Source organism: Neopsephotus bourkii, unplaced genomic scaffold, assembly GCF_033783945.1.
Source record: "Neopsephotus bourkii isolate Nb327-2 ecotype Australia unplaced genomic scaffold, CSIRO-AGI_Nbou_v1 NB_1250, whole genome shotgun sequence".
In the NCBI taxonomy this organism is placed as follows: Eukaryota; Metazoa; Chordata; class Aves; order Psittaciformes; family Psittacidae; genus Neopsephotus; species Neopsephotus bourkii.
In genome coordinates this window covers 3523149-3546205 of record NW_026901735.1, presented here as the reverse complement: position 1 = coordinate 3546205, position 23057 = coordinate 3523149, and the positions used below count along the sequence as shown (strand labels likewise).

At 45.3% G+C, this 23057-nt stretch overlaps 1 protein-coding gene across 1 annotated transcript in view; it reads left to right on the top strand.

Moving 5' to 3' along the window:
- Positions 1-552: 552 nt before the first annotated feature.
- The window catches only part of BMP2 (bone morphogenetic protein 2), a 105716-nt gene continuing 83211 nt past the window's right edge, over positions 553-23057 (top strand). The window contains exon 1 of the mRNA XM_061364815.1: positions 553-655. The gene's annotated coding sequence lies outside the window, so the exon portion shown is untranslated. The remainder of the gene's footprint in view (positions 656-23057) is intronic.

Below are 23057 nucleotides of genomic sequence, written 5' to 3'. Positions count from 1 at the left end.
TCCTGCTCTTTCTGGTTCAGTGTCCTGGGCTCTGGGCTTACAGAATTGGTCTTGATGTTACCAGCATGACTTAATCCGATCTGAAATGACTCCTACAGGAAAGCAGCATCCATGAATGGCCTCTTGCCTGAGGGTTATGATATCCCACTTGGATTTAGAAGATCCAAGTTCAACAACCTGATCTGTATCAGGCCTTCCAGTGTGTGTCTTCTGCACTCCAGCTGAATGCTGAAGCCCTTGGCTGCTTTAGGCAGTTTGTTTGTGGGTGTTTTGACCAGAAGTTTCCCCCTGGACCAGAGACCTTTTCCCAGTGGAAGTTTTGCTGAAGCTGATATGTATAAATAACCAGAGAGACATATTGTGTGTGTGAAAAACTATCAATTCTGTGAACAAACATGGGTTAAGACATGTTTGCCAGGGATTCAAATCAGTGTCTGTGCCATTATGTCCTTTTGCTGGGATTTAATGGAAAGAGCTATAAATTGTGGTTATGATTAGCCAGCAAGAAAGGTATCTGTCAGGCAAGTTCTGCCACCCTTACTCATGTGCAGTATTTCATTTCACAGGTTGTCTTGGCTATTTTGCTGGACCATCCTCTCTGCCTCCAGCAGTGCTATTAAAGGAAGGAGGGAGCTATGAATTCCCGCAGTCTTTGGTAAGCTACAACTTCCTTCCTTGCTCACAATTAATGAGAAAGCTTCACCTCTTCTCCAAACCTTCATGGCTGTTTATTTATAGAGGCCAGCATCCAGACAGTATGGGTAATACTTCAAACCAGACTTGGACCTGGGATGTAGGCTGATCCAGCTTAGCTACACAGTAGAGTTTTTGTTGGGTGGAGGCATCTTAGTGTCCTGCTTGGGACATAATATCTCACCTCTAAATAAATGGCCTGCCCTGCAGGGTAAGGTGATTCTCACCATGAGGGAGGCTGGTGGAACCGGGCTTATAAAAATATCTGAGCAGTGGAAGAAAATAACTGCTCTTTTCCAAGAAGATGCATTTTTCTATTTTAATTTCTTGAAGGCTGTGATAAAATAAATGTCGTCTATGATGTCAAGGTGAAGGGTTGACCAGAACTTCCTTTGTGGTCAAGCTCTTTCTTTATTGATTGATTTCATAAGGCCTCTGTATTTGTCAGGCTCGCAAGTGCAGCAGTGACTTCAGTTATAAGAGAATGTTTGTGTCTTTAAGGAAAAATACAGCGACCCCTCCTACCCATTGCCCTTCTCATCCGTGCAAGGAAACCTACACTTGGCCAGAATGCTTTTGCTCTCTTAGTGGAAAATGTTGACTGAATATTCAGAGAAAAAAATGCAATTAAACCCCCCAGACTCCTAAATCCCAAGAATCTTTCATGGAAAACTGCTGTATATGGAATAGTTGCATAATTTGGGCTGAAAATGCAAACTGTCAGTTTTTGGTAGAAGCTGCAAAACTTGAAGAGAAATGTCTTGGGGGGAAAAGATCTCTCTTCTGTTGATAGAAAGAGATATTTTCCAAGCATTTCCATGCAAGCTGTTTTGCTGTTGAGTTGGTTGAGCAACCCCATAGCCACATGGTTGTGCTGCAGGAAGGCACGAGTGACTTTCCATACTTATTTTCTCTTCCTGCTCCAGAAGTTGTTTTAGTTCAGCATTTTGGTCATTCTTCACACCAGGAGACACATCAGGGTTTAGGCTGGGACCATTGGAGTGGTCAAGCCCAGTCTTGTCACACCACAGTGATGCTGCTGCTGTCAGCCCCTCAGGGCCTGGCATCAAGCTCTCGCTTCACTTCTGGGGCACATCTTTGCTTAGCTGGTTTTACTGGGATAAAATTCCTCCTCTTATTACTTCCCATTGGCATAGACTGCTTTAGTGCTGACTCTGCAAACAATGTGCAAGTGTTGTGTGTGGAGGTACAAATGTGAAGTGACCAGGTGAGATGACCAGGTTATGGCAAGTCAGTGACCCGAAGAGCAAAGCTCAGCTGAACTCTGTGAAGTGAGGTCACCAAGTTCTCAGTCCTCAAATAACACAAAATTACCCATCTTCCTTCAAAATCCATGCCTCCTTTTGAATGTGGAAATATATGGAATCTGGACATACGAAGTGAATTCCAGGGAAGAGAAAAACAAGGAATATAAACATGGAAGAGCTTTGCAAATCCATATAAAGCCTGTACTATTTCTCATTCCCTGGGCACACTGGCTGCTTCTCTAGTGCATTCAGTACTTGATGGTTCTCTGGGCCTTCTGTGTTAGAGGTCTGATCCCTCTCCCATCTGACTGGGTCTTGCTCCTAGAAACTGGCAGTCTGCAAGAGAAAACCTGGAGCCGTGTTTTAATATCAGTTGAGTTGATTTACACCATTTAGGATGTGGATTTCTCTGTTTTGTTTTCCCTCAAGGAAAAGAGATGATACAGAGAACTTGAAGTTGCTCCTGTGTGTGATGGTACAGCCAGTCAGCACAATCAGCCGTGTAGATTGCCTGTGGGGCTATTTCTTCACATTGACTCAGTTTAGCTGTTGTTGAGGTCAGTTTTTCCAGGGATCACTATTATGGGAGCTGAGCTAAGGTTCCTCATCCACATCCCAGTTGGCGAGGGCCCTTATGATGGCCAGGATACAGCTCCAGAGTAAACTAGATGCTCACAAGGCAGTTTTAAGTGGCACTAAGGGAAAACAGTTAAGGGGATGTGATTTCTTTCCACCAACCTTTGTTTTAAAGGGTGTTTTGGGGTGCGAGTTAACCTTTCCTTGGGTCTCCTGCCAGCAGGTGGGAACCTTTTTAAGTTGTCCTTTTTCTGAGCAGGGCTGAATCGTCCGCCCTAAAGCATCCCTTAATGCAATTAAAACCAGCAGTACTGCTTCTCCAACACTGGGGCCTCCGATACTGGGAGGGGAAGCGGTGGCTCTTCTTTGAAGTCCCACCTACGTGAACATCAGTGGCAGGACTTCAAAGGGAAGCTGCTATTTCCTGTTGGAGCTCAGCCCTGGTGCTCAGCACTGCTAACAAAGCAGTCGGACTGGTTGTAAAGGCACCGATCCAGCAGAGAACTTAAGCACATGCTTAAGTCCCTCAGGACTTAACCACATGTTGGGTTGGGACTCAGCTTGTCTGGAGACTGGACTCATGGTCAGGGTTATGTCTCCCAGGTCAAGTTTTCAAGGGGAAGAGCCAGATTAGAAAGCTTTTCACAAATAGCTTGATGGGTGCTGCAAAGCTGGGCTCATCATTCATAACCCAATGACTTGGGGCACCTGTGCAACAGCAGGAGGTGGAAATACCACAAGGAATACTACTGGATTTAACAAACAACCTGGAGACAGACAACAGGCTGCACTAACTATCTGCAAACGCTTGTAAATGGTGAATTCAGAGCTAGCATTGGGGAGTTCACCTCAGTGGAGCTGGCCAGGTGAGGATCTGGGCTGATAAATAGAGTTGTAAAGATGGGATTCTATTTGCAAGCAGGTGCGAAATGCTAAAGGCACCACACTCAGCCCCATGTTTTGCTGAGTAATACTTTATGGCAGTGTTATTCCTCTGCTGTCTGTGGAGCTGTTTGCAGACTAACGGGTGGCAGAACTCGGATGTAATTTTTTAGCAAGGATTATTTAGGTAATTCATGTAATTTGCACCAACTTATTCTCTCAGTTACTTTCCTCAGGCTACAGACAGACCTTGTGGTCGTGATCTGCAGCTGATGCAGGTACCACACTGCTAGCCCTGTTCTCAGCATCATGTCATCCCCTCTTCAATAGCAGTGCAGTATGACTTACTTCATCATCACAACTTACACAAGGGCCCGTGATTGCCTCATGTGTAGCAATTAAAGGGTGTCTGGGAGATGTTCCATGCCGGCAGCCTGGATGTTTGTGATTGGAAAGGATGCTTCTGTTTGTAGAATAGATGTGTTGGATTGAACGTGGTACTTGTGTAGGCTGCAGGAATCAACAGGTCACGAAGCCTGAGAAACCCCAGCAGTTTCCAGGTCCTGCTCCCTGAGGTCCTCCTGTACTTGGGGTAGCACAGCCTGATGAACCTGATAGTAGACTGCAGTTATCCTCCACCTTGCCCTTCTCCCTGTAGGGGAACCCATTACCTAGTTGCTAATTCCCCATCCCAAGAAAGTGAATTGAGAGCAGTGTCCTGGGGATTTTCATCTGAGCCAAGCTGGAAACACCTTCATTTGGGTTATGAAAATACCTGTGAAACTGTAGGACCCTGGGTTTGGATGTCACCAGCGGATATCTGCCCAGCCGTTCAGGTTCCCAGAAGAAACTTCTGACATGTCTTCACTGTGTGGATGAGCACTGTGTAGTTAGTGCTCCCCCAAGCAGCAAGACTTGCTCAATTCCTTGCTGACCTGGTCTGTTGCATGCAAAGAATAAGCACTGATCAAAAGTAAGGCCCCAACATCTCCCCTTCTAGGTTCAGGTATAGCATGCAGGTACAGTGCTAATGTTAGTTAGCACTGCATGGTATGTCCTTGGCATACTCCCTGCAGCATCAGGTTGGTGTCCCCAGCGTGATGTTGTGTGAAGGCCTGGTTTGGAAGGACCCCCCTACAAAGAGTAGAGATGCTTTGTTTTGGATGGGTAGGCTGGATGTTGACAAACAGCAGCGTGACTCACAACTCACACCTGAATGCTCTGCAAGGGGTTTATAGTCCTGAAAACGAGTGTGGTCACCGCACCTGAGAGTGAAGCTGGTGACCACAGAGCGCTGAAGAAGTTCAAACTCAGCTTTTCTGCACCTTGAACGCTCACAAGAAGCAGATGATGTGATTCCTTGGGAAGGAAGCCTTGGGTTGTGACCAAGGCATGTGACTAGTGCAAGAAAACCATTCAGTTCTTGGTAGTGACACAGGTGTCTTGGGTGGCCTTGAGTGGTTCATTTGGTCTTTGTTCTCTTTGGTCTCCCACCTATGAATTAGGCTAATAGCTCCTTAACCATGTGGCTATTAGCCAGCAAGTTATTCAGGTGAAGGTATAGCTCATTGTGTGTTGTACAGGTTCTAGGTTTGCTCTTGCTCAGGGTTCCCCTGTAAAATGAAAGAACAATGTGAATAGCCAAGTGAGGCGGGATGGATTTTGGGGAGGCTTTCTCCCAAAGGCTCTTTGCATTCAAAGAAGATGCATTTTATTAATCTTCTTCGTTTTGTGTGGCTTCTACCTGTGGATTAGGACTGAAAGGGTTTTATCCGATGCAGAGTGTACATGCAAATATTTCTATTTGAATAATACTGGAGAATAAATTTAGAACTGGTTAAAGAGGGGATGAATGCCTCAATCTGCGAGGTGGAAAAATTACTACTTCTTGTGGGTAACCCAACCTGTTTAAGTTGCTAAAAACATACCTGCCTGAAAAAAGAAGAGCAGGAGGAAGAGCTGAAAAGAGAGCTTTAAAAAAACCCCAACTCTCTCCAGATTTCTAGTTTAATATTTCAGTATTTTCATAACTGCAGCTTTTTTTGGGCCAAGGTGGGGGGAAATGAGAATATATTCAAGAGCTCTGGCAACCACTTTCTATTTGTAAAGCATGTTGTGTGTGTATCGTAACACCTACGGTACTTGTCGCTCTGCCAGGTTGTGCATCGGCTGCCAGGGTTTGCCTCGCTAAATGACATTATACTACTTTGTGGGTACTGAAAACAAATATGTTGAGGGGAGGGAACATTCTCATCCACAAAGCAATTGCCAGTATTTAGTCATAGTGTTTTATTTGAAGGCTGCTGCACTTTTCAGCTGCTTCCCATAAGCCAAAGGACAGGTTTGATGAAGGTTTGTGTGCTCTGTCCATTGGCGTGTATTCTTTGCAATATAGCAGCACCTAGGGGCTCTGCAGGAGATGAGGACCTCGGGATGATGGGCACTGTGTGAGCATGCAGTAGAGGACAGTGGGGGGAATAGAGAAATGTGGTGGTTATCTTCAGAAGTCCAGCTCCAGAATAGTTGTTCTCTCACAAGGAGGTGTTGGGAGGGTTGTGAGATGGATGGAGCAAGGCAGACAGGGCTAACGTGAGGTATGATAGGGTGAAGCCATGGGGCACTGCAACAAGGACCTCTGGTAAGGTGTCTGGTAGTGGAAAAGGAGATGGGAGAGATGCATTGCTGGCTGGGCAGCCACTGTCACTGCTGAGTAGGTTATGCAAAGGCTACAGCTTTGCTATGAGGTGCAGATACACTGCAGATATCTCTAACCAGATGAGGTTATCAATTAACCCAGGGTCTCCCACACTGTTGTGGTTTTGAGGGTGACACAGAAGCATTCCATTGCCAACATGAGATGAGCCCTGACAGATCCTGCTGCATAAAAGCCAGCAGAAGAGGAGCGAGGAAGGAGAAAACAGGATTAGAGGCTGCTGAGGTCTCCTCGGTTCAGCTGCTGGAACAGCCTCTGTCGGGCTGTTGCTGCTGTGTATGAAGTAAAGCTGCTTTAAGACTGCTCTAACTTACAGCCAGGGTTATGCCCCAACCGCAGCCTGGTGCAGAGCTGTTGCTGTGCCAAAGCCCGAGAGGAGCACGGAGCATTGCCCAATGCCCGTCAGTGCCTTGGTGTCATCAACACATCGTGAGCTGCATTTGCCAAGCACTGAAGTGGAGATGTTTGCTGACTTCTGTATTATGTTTCAGTGGCACTCCTGTTGTCGTTTGGCATGAAATCCACAGTTAAAATGTAAGCTAATCAGTAGTTAGTTATTAATATCTACTCGCTTTTTAATTGTAATAGACAGTTGTAATTGGTTTTCACAGGTATAAAGAACTAGTGTCCTGCTCAAAACTGTAACATGCTTTAATCCACAGCTGAGCACTTCTCTGTGACTGGAGAGAATTTGCTATTAGAGATGGTTGATTAAAATAGAAAGGAAATGGAAAGATGTTTGAGAGCCAGTTAGGAAAAAATCTTCAGGAATGGACTCTTCTGGGGTTTTTTTTACTCTCCTTCTAGAAATTATGTTATCTGGGATGGATGGGGTTGCTCCAGAGGCTTCAGGGCACATTAAAGGGTAATAAGAAGGGCATGGGGTGAGAAAAAGGTTCCTGCTGGGTTAAAGAGAGACACATGATAGCTCATCTGGGAGCAGAGAGTCAGGTTTAATAATGTTCTTGCTAAACGCAGTTAATAATTGAGGTCAGGGCCCTGGGTGAGGGTAATAAGGGGATAGTCTCCCATGTGTGGAGTGATGGGGTAAGGACAAGCTGTTCAGAGTACACTAGTGATGCTGATAGCAGGCACACAGCTGAGCTGGGCTGGGCTGGGTCACTTGGGACCTTGGTGGTGGTAGGTAGTTCACAAAACACTGCTTTTTGTGTGTCCTCCCTTTTAAAACATCAGATAACTGCATCATTTGCAGAACAGAGGAGCGCACAGTGTGCTGGCTTAGCACAGTCAAATGCTAACTGATCAGCTGGCAGAGATCTGGTTAAGACAACAGGCTTATCTTGCTCCATCCTGCTGATGTTGTAATGTATAGCTGGAATTAGGAACTAAAGGGCTATAAATGTTTCCATCAGAAGGATTGGGTTTAGGTATCTGAGGCTCATTACAGATGCTGCACATCAGAGTCCCTTCCAAGCCCCAGTGCAGCCATCCTCAGAGTGCTCTGCTGAAGGCAGGATTACCTTTGCCTTGTTGAACAGATACCTATCAAATACCCGAGAGACTTGGCTAAAGCTGTGTAGGGAATCTCTGTCAAAGCAGAGTTAGGTTTTTACTCTGAGCACCGGTGCTGCACTGGTCATGTTCAAGACATTTTTGGGGTTACAAATGAAACTGAATTGTTAGGAGCAGAATAAATGTTACTTTCTCATTACATCTAGTTGTCACCAGTCTAAAAAGCCCAAACCACCTCTGTATCGGGGAGATGGTGTCTTCAGCCTTTACATGAGAAACAATACTTAATGTGTTACTTTGCATGGTCTGTACCTCATGGCCCTGATCCTGCCTCATGCTGCAGGTGGAACAATGCCTATTGGTTTTGGTGGGGCCATGGGCTGTGTGCTTTGAGCCTGATGCTTTCTCTGTGACAGGAGCTTTGTGGGACAAGGCACGCATCATTCCTGACACAGCAGGGAAAAGCAAGTGTAACCCATCCCAGCTTCTCCCATCTCATGGCAAAGTTGGAGGGAGGATGGGAAAAACCCCGCTCTCTGATTACAGCTCATGTATGTGCTTTGGCAGAGAGAACACAGCGTAATTGTGGGCCAGAATTCTGCGATTAAGAGGTAAATCCTTGGAAACTGTAATTCTGCAAGCTTCAGGCACGGGAAAAGCATGTTCCTTGGGTTCGTACTGAGAGATGGGAGGAATGGGAACATGTTGTTGGGGGGAAGAGATATGCATTGTGGTGCTGTGTAGGTCTGGGTTCAGCTCCAGTTTCTCCTGCAGCATGGCCCCCCCATGCACTTGATCAGCCGGCGCCTTCATTGCCCTTCCCATTACATAGAAGGGGGAAACTACCTCTGCCTAGCTGAAAGGTCTGAGAAAAGAACACCCTTTTCCTAGTCAATCCATTGCCCAGCACAGCATCAATCCATTGCCTAACACAGGCAGGGTCCTGTGACCTGCAGGGACTCCTGTGCCAGCAATTAATAATAAATCACGAATATCATACAAGTTCTCTGACAGACCCTTCCTTCCTTCCACGGGCTTGTACTGAAGGTATGGGGTAAGAAAAACAAGAAAGGAAAGAAACAGCTTACTAAATAGCCAGATTGCATTAGTTTGGCAGTCTTTGCTTGAAAAAGGGCCTGGTAGCACATGAAAAATTAATCAGTTTGTGAAGGGCTGGAACATTAGCACAAGATCTAGTAGGCTGATGAAGGACTGAAAATACTGCATGAATAAGTCATTCATAGCTTATCATCCCAGTAATCGTTTCCTCAGTGATAACCACTTTTTAGAAAGCATTAAACTGAACATGGCATGGATTTCAAATTTAAGATAAATCCGGGTCACGTTTTGGCTGTCTGTGAAGGTGGAATGGCAGGAAACGGCGTCTGTGAGCAATTTGTGCAGGGAGCTGTGCTGGGTATAAAACCCCAGGGTCAGCAGCGCCCAAAGGGGCATCTTTTAAGGGATACAGCACAGTTCCTCTCACATCTAAGTGCTGTGGTCATCCTGTGTCAGTAAAATACTTGACATAGCTTGTGGCTAGATGGGGCTTCCATGTCCCTGCTTCTGAGCAAAGGGGTCCAAATAGTCCAAAATACAGGAGGCAGTCCATAGAAAATACTATCCTATGAGGCATAAGTTAATCTTAATTGCTGCGTTTCCTCACTTTTTAGGCTTGGCTTTGTCACTGCTGTAATGTTCTTTTAATGTTGTTATTGTTTCTTACATGCATGAAGTGTTCTACAAATGATGGATGGCTGTGTCTGTCTGATGTTTGGTTGCAGCAGCTCAGTTGCATGTACTGCCAAAACGTTAGCCAAAGGAGACGATTAAGAGTCTGTGTGTACAACTAAGAAGGATTTGGGGCTTCTGATCCTCTGGCTGGGTGTTTTCTGTCCCTACAGGTATTAGCAGCCCAGATTACACTGTTCTACCCTGCTTTAACTTCTGCATTACTCCACTGTTCCCAGAGGAGAATCCATCCCTGCTAGTGGTGGCGGGTGCTCCCCAGATCACAGAGTCCCAATTGTCCTCCTGCGCGATTCATTTGCCACATGTTTAAAAATGAATGTAGCTATGTGAATAAGAGGAAAAGTTCAGGCAGAGGAATAATTTATAATTCCCAATAATATTGCTTCTAGCTACTGCTCTGTAGTGCCAGTTCCTGCCCTATGTGGTTTAAGCAGCTAACAGCTATAAAAGTTTGTTGACCCGAGAGGCTTAGTATCAACCATAGGTACAGTCAAAGTCAATATGGAGGCTGAAAATCCAGTGCTAATAGAAAAATAGAAGTCAATATTTAGGATGTGAGTCAGGAACTTAAAATAGGAAAGTGAAACAGATGAGGGCTGTAGCTGCAAGAGTGCTGGAGGTGAAATGTTTAGATCCAAGGACCACTGCTGATTACTATCTTCCCCTCTAACAAGGTTGCTCATTCTGCTTCAGAAATCCATTTCCAGTGGCCAGGCCACCTCCCTGACCTATATTCCTCAGACTGCCATTACGTCAGAGCCTGCCTATTTGGGGTTATAAGTGAAATCCTCTGTCTTCTAGGTGAAATCCACAGGTAATTATATATGGGGCAAATATGGGCTGGGGCACGGAGAGGCCAGGAGAAGAGTTTGGCTTCGCTCTGTTTATACTGGAAAATCCCCTTTCTAAGGCTGCACTGTTGAGTCTTGGAGAGGAGGGGGCACAGGGGAACTCCCCCCATCCAAGGCGGAGGCTGCTGGGAACAGGGATTTCACAGTGTGGCTCTTCCAGGTGGAAAAGTAACCAGCTCTAAGTGGGGGTTTTCAGGCTGGAGAGGGGCAGGAGGCACTGAGAGCTCTTGCCCACAAATGAAAATGATGTGGCCTTATTTCCACGATGAGGGATGGGGAGCAGTGCCCGAGCGCGCTGATGATGAGTTTATGTGCCCTTCAGTGAGGTGTTATTTTAATTTATACATCCTTCCCTCAGTTTGGTTGCAGTGGACCAGATCTCCAGCAGATGTGAATCTGTCCAGCTCCATTAAAGTCATTAGAGCCTCTTTCCTCCAGCTAGGGACCGCATCCGCATCTTCTGGTATGTAAAGAAGTTGCCATCTACCGAGTTCTCCCATTGCACTCCCTTTCCACAGAGAGAACTTCAGTTCTTAAAAGGGGCCTGTGAGAATGATGGAGAGAGATTTTTTAGCAGGGCCTGTTGCAACAGGGTGAGGGGTGATGGTTTTAAACTAGAAGAGGGGAGAGTCAGGCTGCGTGTGAGAAAGAAATTCTTTCCAATGAGGGTGGTAAAACACTGGCACAGGTTGCCCACAGAGGTGGTGGGTGCTCCATCCCTGGAGACATTCAAGGCCAGGCTGGCTTTGGTTCTGGGCAACCTGATCTAGTTGGAGATATCCCTGCTTATTGCATGGGGGTTGGACCAAATGAGCTTCGAAGGTCCCTTCCAACCCAAACTGTTCTGTGATTCTGCTGTGAAGGTTTCTTTGGTGTCACACTGACTTTATTTTGCTACTGTAAGAGGACCCCATCATATCCTCTGACACACACGATGACATTCCTGTGTTTTGGCTTTGATGTCACAACACTGTTTTCACAGCCTTGCCCTGATCTTGTTGTGACAAGGTCAAGTCCTTTCAGTTCAAGAGGAAAGTATTAATACCACAGTGGAAACCCCTGGTATTAATTAAGCTCTGAGTGGTGACTTCAGGCATATGCTGCTGTCTTTATGTCTTGCATGCAAAGTGCTTCGGCCAACACAACTGGTTCATGCTGCAATCCTAGCTTTGATTAAAAACGATGTATGTACTCTAATGAATGATTGCTGGGAAGGAAGGAATCACATTAAAAATGTGGACTGTCCTAAAAGTGACACCAGCAGTAGCAGGGAGGTAAGTGACACACTGTGGTGCAGTGCATCACAGCTGGGTGGGAGAATCTGTTACTGCAACTACACTTTCTTATCGAAAAGTAAGGTTTGTTTCAACCAAACTACCTGAGAACTCTCTATAAATTTAAGCTCTTTATTTTTAAACCCAAGTGCTCCAAACCTTAACTATTTTTAAGCTGCAACAGTTTGATTGTAATACGGTTCCTGTTTCATGCTGCCCCATCTGACTATTGTGAACCGCACCGGGTTTTAATTTAATGTAATTGCAGACGTCTATAATTTGCTGGCATTATTGTAATATCCAGAGTGTTTGTTATTTTTTCTGACCAAGTGCTCGGGCAATATGGCATGTCAGCACATCCTAAAATATATACATTGGGTTATGCAGTGCCTGGTAGCTATTTAACTTAGGATTTCAGGTGTGGAAACTGAAGCACGTTGCAAGGAACAATTTGCCCGTGGTCCTAAATGCAACCTGTTGTAGACTCAGTATGTAACTGGATCCCAGTCTGATGTTTCCCTGAGGTAGAACTCCAGCCACCTCATACTCACCTTTGCTGCAGCCTTACTTTTGCTAAGGAAGAAACAAACTGATCTCCGTTTGTCTTACCTTGGGGATCAATATTAAAATGGATATGGCACCTTTCAGCCAAGCTTTTTCAGCTGGAGACTTCACCAAGATAAGGTATCCTCAGAGATACATTATCTATACTGAAGGGTATATGTAGAGGGTTTTCTTAAGGCTGGCAGAAATCCAGGGTTTCTGATTCTCAAGAAACTACATTTTCTTTCCCTTTTTAACTTCAGGTAGAGCAGCAGCTCTCAGTGTTCCTTCTGTGGCAATCCTGCTGAGGCTGTATTTGATGCCTTTCTGCCCCTGAGGGAAAAGTGAATGTACTCTTAGTCCCCCGACTGCCCATTGTCTTCTTGCTCCATCCCTACACAGCAACTTGATGGCCTTTTGTCAGTGTTGCCATTGGTATTTGAGTGGCTGGGCTATGAGCTGGGTGATGGGAACTCGCTGCTGATCCCAGTGTACCACAGAGCAGTTTTCAGCATCACATCTCTCATGGTAGTCCCCTGATTTTAGAACAGATGAGCCATGAGTCAGTTATAAACAGTATAAAGTATAAAGACCACTGTATAAAGTACTGAGTATGTGTGAAAGGCTTTGAAGATTTTGGTTAAAATATAGCTGGGTATTGTAAAATGTTCTTGTTACACAGATTTCCTATCCTCTAGACAGAAATTCAGCAGCAGAGATTTTAAAGGGATGGAATGTCCTAAATTGACCTAAAATTGTTTTATTCTGCATAAACATGTCATGATTTATAAAGAACTTGGGCTCTTTCATGGACAGAAACTTGGAATTTCTCCCCTCAGATGTTACAAAGCTTTCCATTGTGAGCTCTGACGAGTCAGGAAATACTGGATCTTAAACTTATCACTCTTACAAGACTGGATATTGCTGAGAAGACTGTAACTTTGTAGAGGTGCTACCCATTGAGAAACAGAGCTTGAATCACTGGCTTTATGTCTAAAGAGAAGTCTCCAAGGAGGTCCCAAGGAGGAATATTGACATCTGTTTCCTTACTCTGGTTGCCAAAAAGAGGATGAAAAATACGTTGACAAGTGGACATAAAGAACATTGCAAGACTGGTCTAAAAATGAGTTGCAAGATAAAACAATTCCTTTTTATGAGCCCATGGCTGCTTGGAGTAGGAGAGAACATTGTTCCCTGCGAACTCAAGACAAAGAAACAAGTGCCTGGATGTGTTAAAACATCATCTGTATTTCCCAGATCATAGAATCACAGAATCACAGAATGGTTAGGGTTGGAAAGGACCTTAAGATTATCCAGCTACAACCCCCCTGCCATGGGCAGGGACACCTCACACTAAACCATGGCACCCAAGGCCTCGTCCAACCTGGCCTTGAACACCACCAGGGATGGAGCATTCACAACCTCCCTGGGCAACCCATTCCAGTGCCTCACCACCCTCACAGGAAAGAATTTCCTCCTTATATCCAATCTAAACTTCCCCTGTTTCAGTTTTAACCCGTTACCCCTTGTCCTATCACTACAGTCCCTAATGAAGAATCCCTCCCCAGCATCCCTATATGCCCCCTTCAGATACTGGAAGGCTGCTCTGAGGTCTCCACGCAGCCTTCTCTTCTCCAAGGAAGCATTGCTTCCTACAAAACTGGTTGTGAAAAAGAGAAGAGAAAAAGTTAGGAAGTAAAATAAAGCATCTCGTCCTGAGAGGCTGTGTGACACACAAAATCAACCCAAAACAATTCAAGTGGGAGGAAAAGAGCCCTCACATGCTCATGAGTAAAGCTGGAGAAACCAAACCACAGGCTCCTGGGGTAACCCGCTGCAGGTACATTTGACCCTTTTGCCCAAGCTGTATTTCATTAATATATCTCAAGGAGGATGGGCTGTTAAATGATTCAAGCTGGATAAGATTTGCTGCAATGGAAAACTTGTATGCCTCTGTAGTTGAAAAACCATTAGCAAAAATAGATGAGCGAATCATTGTTGCAAACTGGACCGTTAACTTAAGAGTAGAAAATGCAAGGGGATTTGAAACTGCATTTTAATTTGTCACCTTTCTAAATAATTCATTGTACATCTCAATATATTGAAATTAAAACCCGAAGTATGACATACAGTAAATAATTCAGGATGGCTCTTTCATCGAGTGTGAGCTAGGTTATTGATACTTCATTTTAGTTAGATGGATGTCAATGTCAGCTCCTGCCGGGGATCTCTCTGTTGAGTACTTTTGCTTGTGTTGGTACAGGTGGAAAATTTAGGGCCACAGAAATGATCAGAGGGATGGAGCACCTCACCTGTGAGCAAAGGCTGAGAGAGGTGGGGTTGTTCAGCCTGGAGAAGACTCCAGGGAAACCTTATTGTGGCCTTTCAGTACTTTCAGGTGGCCTATAAGAAAGATGGGGAGAGACTTTTGAGCAGGGCCCGTTGTGATAGGATGAGAGGTGGTGGTTTAAAACTAAAAGAGGGAGATTTAGACTAGGTATAAGGAAGAATTTTTATGTGATGGGGGTGCTGAAGCACTGGCACAGGTGTCCAGAGAGGTGGTGGCTGCACCATAAGTGGAGACATTCGAGGCCAGGCTGGAAGGCAACCCAATCCAGTTGAAGATGTGCCTGCTCATTGCAGGTGACTGGACTAGATGACCTTTGAAGGTCCCTTCCAACCCAAACTATTCCATGATTCTATGAAATCCTCCTTTAGGCAGCCTGCAATCCCACTGTGCTTAGTACTCATTCAGTTCACCTAATGAAATGACTGTGAGGAAGACTTCCAGAAGTCTGAGAAGCCAGCAGAAATGACCTCATCTAAGGGTGTAGCCTCACTTATACTTCAGGAGCAGCCACGCTACTTTGAAGATAAGGCTGCAGGTATTGATCAAAACCTGATCATCTCCACTATGCATCTAAGATGCCCAAGAAGCATCTGTACAGCACACAGCAGCCACGGAGCCATGTGAAGGAGCGGTGTGGCGTTTGCAGATCAATGGCACGTCCTTTCACACTGGCAGAACCAAATATAAGCATTACTGCAAAACTGGTCTTATTATTTGAGATTGAAATCTTAACAACCAATTAGTATCTCATTAGGGTTCTATTTCCATAGCTAATGAAGATAATTTATGAGGAAAGAAAGCATTTGAGACTCTCCAGCACAGTCAGTTGATTTTAACTATGGTGAAGCAGACAGCAAACTGCAGTTAGAGCTTCCTTTTTACCTGGATAATGGGGAGAACAAAAGCACATTAACCCACAAGCAGAAACCAGCCTTCCATGGTGAGACAGCAACATCTCTGTGCCTGAGAATCCACTAACCATGAGTAGTGAGCTTTCCATTCCCCACGCACTCTCTGTTTAGAGTACTGGCTTCTTTTAAGCAGAAAATATGTGGTTTTCCTTTTATTATGTCTATTTTTAAATCTAAAATATAGAGGAGGAGTCATTGGACCTGTTTGAAGTTTGTGGGTCAGTCCTGTTCAGCCCATCTCAGAGGAGGTCTACCATAGGTAATCCAGAGTTTACTGCAGGACAGTGAGAATTTGGCTCTCCCAAGGTTTGGGAAAGATTCACGGAATGAGGTTAAGAGTTTAATGGAAGATGGTATTTAGAGAATGATGCAGTACACCAGACCCCTTGGTGCTACCTGCAGGCTTAGAATTACAGTGTTTACTAATGCCTGGAGGGCACTAGCTCAGTCCTTAGGAGGTGGGAAGAAGTAGATTGCTTTTGATTTTTAGCATCTCTGGTCTTGTGGAACTGCAGCTTGTGTTTGCAAGTAGCAGAACAGCAAGGAAATGGAGCCTCCATCTCCTATAGCAGAGGGGAATCAAAAGACGGGAGCTGTGCACTGTTGGTTGTGGTTTCCAGTGACAGATCAGGAGTTAATCTGATTGGAGCCCAAAGCCTTGCAGCTGTTTCAGTGCACGTTCACCATAAGGCTCTACAGAACAAGCCATGACCCAGCCTACATTGACGTGTACCACCGTGTTTCTGGCAGAGGATAGAAACGTGTGTGACGCTGCACCCAGGTTCATTCCCACAGCCTCGGGAAGTGACTGAGGGAGATGGGGCTGTGGTTGGAATTGTCCAGGTCAGTGCTTTGAGTGGTTGCTCTCACCTGCCTTGGCGCTCAGATGCTCCTCTGCTTCCTTGGGAGAGCTGCTCAGGGTGAACAGTCTTCTAAGAGCAAGAGAAAGGAGGCACTTGCTTCTTATCAAAACTGAATACAGACATTTCCTGCCTGTTAAAACTTCTGTTCTTGAACTAAATGTGAAGCTAGAGTGACTGTGGGCATCATGAGAGACTGTCTTGAAGGGAAAGATGCTGGTTTCTTGTCATCTTTAGGCAGAAATGCTAACATTTTGTAACAACTCTTTTTAGGATGGGCAAGGTCCTCAGCTGCTTTGAGTATGCACTGATTTAGCTGAGCTATACAAGTTCACTAGATTTAGACTTCATATTCATACTTGAAATGAGGACACTGAAAATTTGCAGACCAAAGCTGAGCTAAAGCAAAGTGTCTTGTGTTATACTGGTACATATTCAGACCCAAAAGGAGCTATATAAAGCTGTATACAAATGTGAATCTGTATTTATGATCTGATTGTAATTGCACTCTAGAGATTAAACCACTTGTAGAGGCAGAAGAGAACTTTGGTAGACCTTTGGGTGGGCACAGGAAATTGAATATCTAATGATGACACCTGGGCAATAGAAAGCAGAAAGAGATGTATTAAAAGCAGAAACAAACAATCTTCTTTCCTCACTGATAACTCCTTAATCACTCATGGTCTCCCTGGGAAATAACCTTGCTGAAGGTAAACGTTTATAGTGAGAGACAGGTAATATAGTGGATGGTGACACCAAACTCTGTGAAATGCCTGTAAGAGGTATGTGTGTGTGGCTGGTGCTCATGGAATGTGGAAATATGTTCCCATCCTTTTATTTTTGCATCCATATTCCATGAATGAAATATGTTTTTTACAGGGTGGAAGTCACACAGAGGCTTCAGCCTTGCCCCCTTCCCCATAAGTGGCTGGAAAACTGTTTCAAGCTACACTTCAACACATGGCACATGGTTTGCATTGGAAAGGACCTTAAGATCATCCAGTTCCAACCCCTCTGCCATGGGCAGAGACACCTCACACTAAACCATGTCACCCAAGGCCTCGTCCAGCCTGGCCTTGAATACTGCCAGGGTTGGAGCATTCATCACTTCTTTGGGCAGCCTGTGTCACTGCCTCACCACCTTCACAGTAAAGAACTTCCCTGCAGGAGGGTTTCAGTGGGGTTATTAAGCTTGTGCTTTGCTGGCTTCTGCTCCCTTTGCCATGTATTTTAATGATGCTGTGGAAGCTCTTCATTCTCATACTGTTGCTGATCCAGTTGGTGCGGATGATATGGGCAGCATTCCCAGGGATGAGAATCAGGAAGGAAGAAATCAGGAAGAGAAATCAGCTTGGGAAAATCACTGTTCTTTCTTCAGACATCCTTGTTCCTCTTTCCCCCATCCTTGGATGTGTGTGTGTCTCACACTAAAAAGAGGGGGAAAAAAGGCAAAAAAGCAGCTTTGAAGTCTTAAATCTCAGACATGAGCTTACTTGAGCTTTTACTGCCCTTTTTTTTCTAATCCAGGGAAGCTTACGTTCACTCATAAAGGCAATTACTTGAATCTAACTGGAACCATTTTATGGAGCTCCAGACTCATTGCTTGATCTCAGTAATAGATGAACTTACAACATACTTTTGCTACTAAAGGAATTGTAGTCAGGCAGGCCAGGTCATCAATCGTGATTTCCTCTTGTAGGTTTAATATGAACCTCATTTGATTTTGAACAAAACAATGTTAGCTGACAAGTTAGCTACTGCACCTTCAGCTACATGGGGATCCTATAGATTTTTAAATCCTGGTTCACAAGCTAAAGATTTTAGCAGAGATTTCATTATGAAATGAGTCTACATTCCATTTAAATATAAAGGGAAAAAATGTCTTTGTGGTGTAGAAGTTCCAACCAAGACAGGACCCCTGTACATACATACGTACTCAAGGGTTTACTTGTCAGACAAACCAGCTCTTTGAACCTGCTTACTGCAGGAGCTCTGGTGTTGGGAGAAGAGATGGAGCAGAGGTGGGTGGCTGGGGCTGGGAAGGAGGTATCCAAATGAGGGGTAGTGGCAGCCTGTGCTTTGGTCAGCCGAGTTGGTTGGGACTGTGTTTTTGGCATCTGGGCCTGCTTCAGAATGTTCCTGTGCTGAATAGAGAGCAGATGGATAGTGGAAGGAAGGGTCCATCTGCTCTGGGATGGATTGGCCACTGGAAATACAAAGCTTGAACCCAAAGAGGTGTTATCAAGCTGGTGTTATCTTAAGTGGAGATCACTCCTAACTTCTGCCCAGTTTATGGCTTGATCATGAAGGAATACAAGTTGAATGGGGTTTGGCTTTAGTGAACAGATTGCTTTTGGGGAGGGATTTCGGACGATGTGTTTGTCTGGTGAACTGGATCTTTACTCCCATCACTGAGATGTTTAGAAACAAAACTGAGGTAAAAATATGCCCAAAGAGGTGGTGGTCACACACCCTCATCTAGCATCAGTGCTTCCTGCCAAGGCAGCTGCTCAGCAGAACAGCACGTACAATTGCTTAGAATTAGTTTAAATGCATGGAGAAGTTTCATCCTAGCTTGGGGAGACCTGAGTTAGGGGGTGGCTGTGCATGTGAGGTGGAGGAGGCACTAAGCCTCAGTGAGGATGTGAGAGGAAAAGACAATCCTTTTCCCTGATCCCTGCAACCAGAACAGGGTTTATGGCCATAGTGTGACGCCCTGATAAAGAGAATGCCAGTCACAAGTAGGTGCCAGTTTGGACCAGCTTGTGGACCAAATGCAGTGCACAGCTACATTGTTGTATGTGCCATTTGTGTGCCAATGCATAGCTTCCTATATCCTGGCAAGCCTGGGCACAGTTCACAGCAAATACCCTTCAGCCCCTCAGTGGGAATGGCTGAACAGGGCCCATAGCACCTCAGGAGCCCTCAGGCCTCCTCTCACCCCAAAACAGCCCAGCAGCACCCTGGGATCCCACCCCATGTTGGTCCAGGCCTGCCCCAGAGCTGCTCTCTGCATCGCTGCAACTCCTCTTTCAAGTGGTTTCCCCTCTAGGCTGCTTTAAACGCTCTTATCAACAACTCCTGCACAGATAAAAGGTGCATTCACCAAGTGTATGAAACGAGGATCAGCTGACTGAAGTGATGACAGTGGCAATCTAGGTCCTGCATCCTCCCTGTGGTACCGGGCAGGCAGAGGTAGGCATGGCCTTGGGCTACACCTGCACTGGGAAATAAAGCAGTGCCTGGGAATACTTTTAAACCCAGCCAAAAGCCCAAAGTGACTGGTTGTAGTCTCTGCATGCCTCCGGGATGCTGTTGGACCAGGCCAAGCAGCTCTCTCCCAAAGAAACTAGAGCCGAGGTTTGTTCTAACATTCCTGGGACCATCCCCAAGCAGCAGTTTGCATGCAGCCACCCCGGTGCGGAAGCTAGCAATGAAGCAGGCTTTTCCATGCCAGCTGGCCTCCGTGCCCAGGAATGTTCCCAGGCACACTTAATTTACTAGAGTAAATTTCAGTAGAGATGTAGCCTTAGAGGAAGAGGGATGTGGGTCTAGCTTGCTCCTGTGGAATTTTGCCCTAGGCTCTGAAAGGAAGAGGATTTTGCTTCTCTGGAAATGCATTTGGGTCCAGGAGGAACACGGAGCAATGTGCTGGGGGAAGGGAAGGAAAGGAAGGAAGCAGGGAATACAGTACATTTTTTATCATGTCTTTGAGCTTGGGCAGTGCTATGACAGGTCACTTCAGTATTGCTGAGCCTGGATTTCTAGTTCATGCCCTAAGGTGGATGCAAACAGTGCCTTCAGCACAACTGAGGTAGAGTTACTAGGGGTAAACTCTGCCCCCTGAACCTCAGTTTCTGGAAAGCTTTGCCTTGTGTTGGCTCTGCAAGCCCAGCACAGTGACTGAAGCCTTCCAAGATGCAGGTACTAACCTCCAAATGCCCATGCTACTTGCCCTAGTAAGGCCGAGATATTCACCTCATAGCATCATAGAATCACAAGACTGGTTTGGGTTGGAAGGGACCTTAAAGCTCATCCAGTTCCAACCCCCTGCCATGAGCAGGGACACCTTCCACTAGACCAGGTTGCTCCAAGCCCTGTCCAGCCTGGCCTTGAACACTTCCCCACAGTTAACTTTGGGTTTCATTTCCCCCCTTTAAAATGGGATCCAATGCTGAGATTTCTTCAGCTTTTAAGATGTGAAATACTACAAAAAGAGAAAAGCTCTAAAGCCTCCTCCTTTGGGTGGGTTGTTTAGCCTTTCTTGGCTTATTATACCATTTATATTAAAGCTGTGGTACTACAAACCCCTTTGTCAGTAGTAGGGCCAATGAAGGGATTGCCAGGAGCAGTTATACCCCTCTTGAGGGACACTGAGAAATACTATTTCTCTGAACACAATGGGGATAGCCCTTCTCCTAATCTGCTGCTCTGCTTACAAATGGTTCATTTAAATGATCACCATGTGGCAGCTCAGGAGCCTCCTTTCCAGATGGAGTTTTGGGAAAGCCACAAAGCAGATCAAAAGCCAAAGAGATGGACTTTAGACCCTAAAGCTAATTGCTGCAATAGCTTATACCCAGCATGTTGAGGCTGACAACACACTGTAATAGAGGCAGCATCTGTTTGAGTTACTTGGGTAGCTTGTACACATCATGTGTAGCTCTTCTATATAGTGAGGATTTTCAGTCTGAGAACCTACAAGGCTTGTGAAGTAGAGAAGTATTTTAAATAGAAGCCATCACCATGATCCAGTGTAGAGGAATTTTGTATTTCTAATGAAATGTATTTCTTAATGTGCTCTGGCGAGACCTCACCTGGAGTATTGCGTGCAGTTCTGGTGTCCTCAACACAAAAAGGACATGGAACTGTTGGAACAAGTCCAGAGGAGGCCACGAGGATGATCAGGGGACTGGAGCACCTCCCATATGAAGATAGGCTGAGAAAGTTGGGGCTGTTCAGCCTGGAGAAGAGAAGGCTGCGTGGAGACCTCATAGCAGCCTTCCAGTATCTGAAGGGGCCTATAGGCATGCTGGGTATGGACTCTTCATTAGGGACTGTAGTGATAGGACAAGGGGTAATGGGTTAAAATTTAAACAGGGGAGGTTTAGATTGGATATAAGGAAGAAGTTCTTTCCTGTTAGGGTGGTGAGGCACTGGAATGGGTTGCCCAGGGTGGTTGTGAATGCCTTGGGTGCCATGGTTTAGTGTGAGGTGTCCCTGCCCATGGCAGGGGGGGTGGAACTGGATGATCTTAAGGTCCTTTCCAACCCTAACTATTCTATGTTTCTATGAAATTAGAATTCATTCTTTCTAATGAAAACAAACATGTAAGATATGTGTACAGCTGCCTGGATACACATGGTGCAAATGGCATTCAGTCAGCCTAGCTGGGAAATCACTTCAGCTTAAGGGAAAGAAGCCTTTATTCCATCATACATGTATATATCCATTTGGAGAATTTATAGAAATGAGTTTTTACAGTTTTGGCCCTGGTAAATCTGGCTTCTTTTATCAGAACATGTCCAGCATCATAAATGAATGGAAAGAAAGAAAAAATAGCATTTACATATTATTACAATACTGTGGGGGTTTTTTAGTCTATCAAAGTTCCATAGTATTAATGTCTGACATTGTAGAAGTTGCTTAGGGAAAAATTAGATACAAACCGGTCTACTTCTTATTAAATTCCTTTTGAAAGGGAACTATTTTCCCACCAGAAACAAATGTCACATTCACTTGTGCAACTTGGGATTTGAATTTTCCACTGGCATGGACAAAGTGGCCCTGATTTCTTCAAGGATTTACTCACAAACTTATTTTTTAGCTCCTCAGGGTTCTTCCTAAGCTGTGGGAGCATCCGAACCAAGACTTACAGCATCCCTTCGGTCTGTTTAGAGTTATTTGAGGCAGTGATTTGGGGCTTGCAGTGATGTTGCATCTTCCCTGATTCATGTGCTACTCAGTAATTCATGTCAGAGTAATTCTCCCTACAGCTAACTGAAAGGAGGATGGAGCCAGGATGGGGGCTGGTCTCTTCTCCCAAGAAACATGTGACAGGACAAGAGGAAACAGCCTCAAGCTGTACCAGGGGAGGTGTAGGCTGGATATTAGGAACAATTCCTTCCCCAGAGGGTGCTCAGGCATTGGAACAGGCTGCCCAGGGCAGGGCTGCGGTCACCGTCCCTGCAAGTGTTCACACACCATGGAGACGAGGCCTCAGTGCCATGGGTTAGTGGTGGCCTTGGCAGGGCTGGGCAATGGTTGGACTTGATGAGCTTCAAGGTCTTTCCCAGCCTAGCTGATTCTATGGTTCTGTGTGCTGTCTGCCTTTTCTGGCAATCAAAGACAGGCAGGATAAGTTTTGGACCAGTTCCTTTTTCTTTCCCAGTGGCTGTCAGAGCTGTATGTAGAGGTTTGGGATGTACACAGGGGAACAGAGAGCAAGGGAGGTCACAGATGCAGACTCAATGGAGTTCTCAGCTTGTTTGTTCAGTATTTGGATTTATTTGAAAGGAATTTATGCCATGGTGGACTAAAGGAATGTTTGCAGTGTTTAGTGTACCCACCTTGAGTGGATGTGAATGTTTATTGAGTTTATACACACGAATGCTGTACAGCAAACAGAAAATGGAATGAAAGGCAAATCACTTACAGTAACACACCAGGATGCATAAGTCCAGTTAGAGAACACAGAATTGATGGGAATAATGGAATTAGTAATTGGACGATGCTGCACATCACAAATGTTTTATGGTACTGCTTTTTCAGCCTAATCATGAACAGGCTGAGGGATGGGCTTAGATTTACAAGCACATAAACTAAGGGTACATTGGTCATTGCAAGTTTTGGTAAGAAGCAGGAAGCCGAGGTGTGGCGAGGGAAGGCAGTTGGAGGTATTAAGGCATGTA